The sequence below is a fragment of the Rhinichthys klamathensis genome, unplaced genomic scaffold (assembly GCF_029890125.1).
Source record: "Rhinichthys klamathensis goyatoka isolate OS25496 unplaced genomic scaffold, OSU_Roscu_1.1 h1tg000221l_1, whole genome shotgun sequence".
Classification (NCBI taxonomy): domain Eukaryota; kingdom Metazoa; phylum Chordata; class Actinopteri; order Cypriniformes; family Leuciscidae; genus Rhinichthys; species Rhinichthys klamathensis.
Window position 1 is genome coordinate 1,552,840 of NW_026606745.1, and position 5,325 is coordinate 1,558,164.

Here is a 5,325-nt window from a genome sequence, read left to right on the forward strand (position 1 = left end):
CTGTGACCCCAATGGTTCATTCAACGGTTCAGGAAGGACACTCCGAATTCTGAGAGGTGTAAAAAATTTCTGTTCTTATCTAAAAGTGTGTTGAACTCAGGCCTCACAATACGAGGTAATGCATTGAGAGAATGAGGGGAGGGAACTTCCTGTCAGTATGAATGCTGAATACATGAACTTCCTGTGGATGTGTTGCTCTGAAACCCAAGCTAGGAAAAAACTGCTCTGAATATGAAAGCCACATATCTCTCTAAACATTCTGTCATTGTCAGTATATTATTTATACACGTCAGATATGTTTTCAGGTATTACTACAGAGAGTAATATTATTTATGCAGTATATAATTTATGCAGTATAGTGAATAGCTCAGTAAACTCAAGCAAATTGTACCATTTTTAATTTAAACAAATAATTGCAACTTGTAAGTAGACTTTTGTAACATTTTCCATTGGTATTTTTCAGTTTTCTTTCATTAGTTCTCCCAAAAATGAAAATTCATGTAATGATTTATTCATCGTCACAAACCTGTAAAACTTTGTTTTCTGTGGAACATAAGTCCAGTTTTTGGACACAATTGACTGTCATTATATGGACAAAAAATACAACAAACAAAGACAAACAGAATGTGCACGAAAACAAAAAACAAAAATGTAACCCCATTCACTTTCATTATGGCATTGCATTTATATATAGATATAATTTTTGATTGAACTATCCCTTTTAGTAAGGTTGGGCTAAATTGAGTCATTCAAATTCAGAGCTGTCACGTGTTGTCAGATTGTGCTGCAGATGTTCTGCATGACTGCTTTAAGACATCCGGTTTGTTCCATACTGTCAGCAGTTTGGAGAAGATACATTGAAATCCTTGTTTCTCCAGTGTGCTTTTATTAAATGGATCGACTGAACTTCCCCGCTTTCTTCACTTCTGCAGTTTTAACCGTTTAAATATGATTATGGTCATGGTAACATGTATTTTCAGATAACAAGTTCAGTTGTCAGTATTAACCTAGGTAGTTGATATGTTGTCTGTCATTGTACTCTGTACTTGCAGTTATTTTATTAGTGTATTCAGTTTCACAAGAAAATGTTGTAAAGCCATGGAGGACGGATCGCTGATATACATACATTGCTCACTGCTCAGAAACCCCAGTGCCTTGCGTCCTTGTTTTCAGGGCAACTTTATCCTCCAACTAGGCACAAGACACCACAGCTGTCTTTCTGTAAACAGTTTTGATGGTGCAAATGACATACATATCATTACACGTCCTTAATGTTTATTTGCAAAAGGACATAGTTGGTTATGTAATTGAAGGCTTTACCTTTCACTTTTTTTTTTTTTAAATGTACATTATGTGGAATTTATTACCAGGTTTCTGGTAACGTATTTGGATGGTGACAAATTAGTAAACAATTTACCTGCTGTGCACCAGTATAAAGGAAACAGTTGAGCATATATTCAATTGTGATCAGTTATGCATATGGTAAATGTCCCATAACTGAATGATAAGCCATTTTCTACGGTCATCATTATACAGTGCACTGAGCTGAAGTGGGTATCACAGAAGGCTAGTTGAAAAAAGTAAATGCATTATGAATGAATCTTGTACATTCTACTTTGAGCCTGTTCATGGTCGTCTAAACTAACAAAATGTACTGTATCTGTAATCTATGGTTCCTCGTCTGCAATGCTCTTACCATTTTCTGTATTGACAGTGAATAGAAACTAGTATAAATTACCACTGTATTTGTGTTCTTGTCATCTGAAATAAGTTTTTTTTATTCAATAGTTCCATTACAAAGTGTAACTGAGCATTTTGTGTGATTAATTACAGCATGATGTTTGTGAAAAATGGCTTTTTGATTAGGACCAACTCAATGCACTTACAACAGTGTTTTCCCCTTATCAGCACGTGTGTGCTTGAGTTTGTTTCTCAATTTGTCAGTTCTCTGGACAAAGGTCTACTTACTGCATGATGTATTCATTTTAACCCAGTGTGTAAGTTATAGAGGACCTTGCTTATTTCCTACTGCACATATATTTCCACACTATAGTCAGCGTCTTCCTACAATCAGTGGCGGCTCCAGACAATTTTGATTGGGGGGGCAATGGGGGGTCCTGGTCATTTCAAGGGGGGTCCCATGAAAACCACCAAAAATACAGTAGACACGGCTAATAACGGCATATTACTGCTACTTAACAACAAAAACAACACCGCATATCAACTACTTTGTTTTTAATTAATTAATCAATTGCATTTTGCAAACAATATGCTCGAATTTTAATTGCCATAGCCACACCCATGACAGAAAACATATTTACAGTTATCTATGGTCATACTCGCACTTTTTGATTGCCCTACTTCTGTCCAGTCTCCTCCTGTCTTCTTCTCTGCCATTTGCCATCACAGGAATACATTTTTTTTTTTAAATATATTAAAATATAGCCTAATTATTTTAAATTCCATTGTAATATTTTATAATATTACAGTTTTTTATCAAATAAATGCATCCTTGGTGATCCATGAGAGACTTTCAAAAACATAAAAAAATATTACAGACCCCAAACTTTTGAACGGCAATGTACCTAACAGTGTTTAATCTGTGTCATAAAACAGATCACCTCATTCCTTTTTTCAAGCGTCTCTCTGTCTAATCCAGGTCTAATCTTGATGTCTCAGCCATTTCGTAAATTTTGTCTTGTGCCTGCTTAAGTTGTAGCTGTAATTACAGAATTGTCTTGAATCAGGATTGAAATACTTATACTCACAAAAAAAACCTAAAGTTTAAAGGCTTTGGTATAATGCCCTTTTCATACGATGTAAAATAAGTCGTTGGTGTCCCCAGAGTGTGTGTGAAGTTTTAGCTCAAAATAGGCTACCCCACAGATAATTTTATATAGCATGTTAAAATTGACACTTTTTGAGGAGACTGGATACAATGAGTGACCACAGATCCATGCACACTGTGAAAAAAAAAATGACGACAGGCAAAACAAAAAGCCGCGTCTTTTGACACAGAATAGCCTATTTAAGCCACTGGTACTGTTTGAATCACGAGCAACTGGATGCTAGCTGCCCCTGCGATCCAAAATAACGACGCGGGTATGATTTTAGTTGAGGCTGTCTTGGTTTCTCGGCTGGGCCATGGCTTAAATCCCCGTTAAATCCACTCAGCCGTCAGGATTCCCACCATTCGTGCCCGCTGTGGCGTAGCAGCTCTTGCGGGCTCGCGGGAGCGCCTTAAACGCTATGACGCAAGGCGCAGCGACGTTCATGGGGCGTCGCAGTGATTCTATGTTTATATTTTTGTATATGTCGAATAAATTATTCATTACTATTGTTCTGCGTAGTTTGAAGAGAAACATTTTTAAATCTTTATATATTTATTAATCAGGAAGGGAGTGGGGGGTCAAATGGGGGGTCAAAGCGTTTTTTGGGAGGGTCTTGAGACCTCCCAAGACCCCCCCTGGCGCCGCCACTGCCTACAATACACATATTTGGGCTCTGTGTACTAACTCGGGTTGTATTTTTCCACATTCACTATTAACTGACTGTGTTGTTTTTACACATGCACTGCAGAATAAAAAAATAAAATCCCATTTATTGGGAGGGTAGTTGGCATGAAATTTCAAGCATTGACATCAGTAGTGTGACATGATGTGCTTGCTCTAAAACTAATTTTAAATATCGTTTTTCCAATTCTAAAGAAATATAAATAATAGGCTAATGACATAATGAGACTACATGGAATATTTATACGTATAAAATAGGACAAAGTAAACTATTTGTAATCTACTAGGGAAGATTTTTGAACAGTTTTCATATTTTATCAAACCGCGTTCATTGAGTTCATCATACTGAACCTTCACAGAGAATGGTAGCCACAAAGTTAAGGTACTTTATCGCCATCCTGTGGTTGTAAATACAAAGTGCATCATGGGGAACAGTGGAATGGACTCTTTTGTTGAACTTTTCTCCAGTTCTAAAAATGTAAATATTAATGTAATTATCATGTAATGGTGTGGTTAACCGCTAAAACAATGTGATAACTAATCTTCATAAGAACGGACATTCAAATACAATAAGTATGGGATTTTGATTCCGAGTAGGCTAGCCTACTCGAATCTTCGTTCACCAAAAGATTCGTGCAGTTTGATTACACCAGTAGGCAGCGACTAGTGAGAATCTTGTGTTATGAGTGAATCTTTCACTCAAATGATTCCTTAATATACCGAGTCACGACCAAATTAAGCCGTATTATACTACATTCAAAATCCCTTGACAACTAAAGAGACTACAACTATTTCATAATTCTTCTCTTAATAATATTTTAGTTAAAAAGAAAGAAAAGAAAAAGTAATTGTAAGCTGTAGCCTATAAAACAACGTGGCAACTGTGAAGAATTACATTTGCTCGGTTGAGTGAAGAAACGAGAACGAATAGATGGAGATGAATAAATGAACGAGGAGAAACATCATCACTGGTCAGTGTCATTCGTGTTATGTAACATCGTGTTCAAAGTGAGGACTCAGTAATTGAAGAGAGTAAAACATCCCTCAAATCCTTTTCTAAGAATAGAAAACCTTAGTGGAATCGTTTGTCTAATTACGGCTTTCTATAAGCGTAATTAATTTGTTGTAATGAACCTAATTTGAGATAAACACAGCATCCGGAGACGAAGCGGACCGCAGCTCGGGTGACATTTCTTGCCATACGGGCATTTCAGGTCCTTGCCTTCATCATATCTCCATCTCAGACATTTACGCCGCAACCTACCTCCATAGCTCCTCGACATCAATGACGTTTGACTTTCTAGGCGTAGCTAACACTGTTTTTGATTGACAACCCCAGGAACCAATCCACACGTTTTTTGTGCAGAAACTGGCCAATCATTGGCTAAATAGCACAAACCAGCGTTCCATCATACTAGGTTTAGCGGTCTGTTTTGAGCCAGGAAAAAAATTGGCACAGAGCACTAGCACAGCCTGCTAACATTTACTTGCGATAACAGGTTAGCAATTAGTCGCTATTTGAGTGAGGTTAGCAGTAAGGAGAAGGACAATCTGACCTCAGTGACCAACATCTGGGTATGTAGTCGGTCAGCGAATGTGTATGAATGTGGCTTTTGGTGCAGGCTGGGACGGCAGCTACAGGGATTAGCTGTACGGGGAGCTCCTGCTAGCAGTGCAATGCTGACATACCTTCAGGCGGCTTGATAATTATCTCATAAACGGGGATTTTGGTGTGTCTTCAGTCGGAAAAATCCTCACCATTCACACGCGGATTGTATTCGAAAGCTTAATTACTATTTCGGTTTAAATAAGT